We start from the raw sequence: 313 nt of genomic DNA, 5'->3' as shown, positions 1-313 counted from the left end.
CCGCTCTCTGTCCCAGGTACAACGGCGAGATCGGCGACATCGTGGTCGGCAGGATTACGGAGGTAAAACCTCGTGTTTGTCCCTGTGCCCAGGAGGAGGAGGAGGGTGGTTGTGGCTCATCTAAGCGCTTCCCGGGATCCTAAAACACGGACGCACATCAGTGTTCCTGCGCAGGGTACTGGTGTGGATTTTAACCGGGATGGGGCTGGAAGAAGCCAGCAGAGCTGTCCCCTCCTGCAGTTTGGTGAGCTGCAGCTCCCATTCAGTTTTTGAGTGTGTACTTATAAGTTTGGGTGGGTTTTTTTTTTTCCCG

The sequence above is a fragment of the Geospiza fortis genome, unplaced genomic scaffold (assembly GCF_000277835.1).
Source record: "Geospiza fortis unplaced genomic scaffold, GeoFor_1.0 scaffold27, whole genome shotgun sequence".
NCBI lineage: Eukaryota > Metazoa > Chordata > Aves > Passeriformes > Thraupidae > Geospiza > Geospiza fortis.
The sequence above is the reverse complement of the archived record's forward strand: the minus strand, read 5'-3'. Positions refer to the sequence as shown.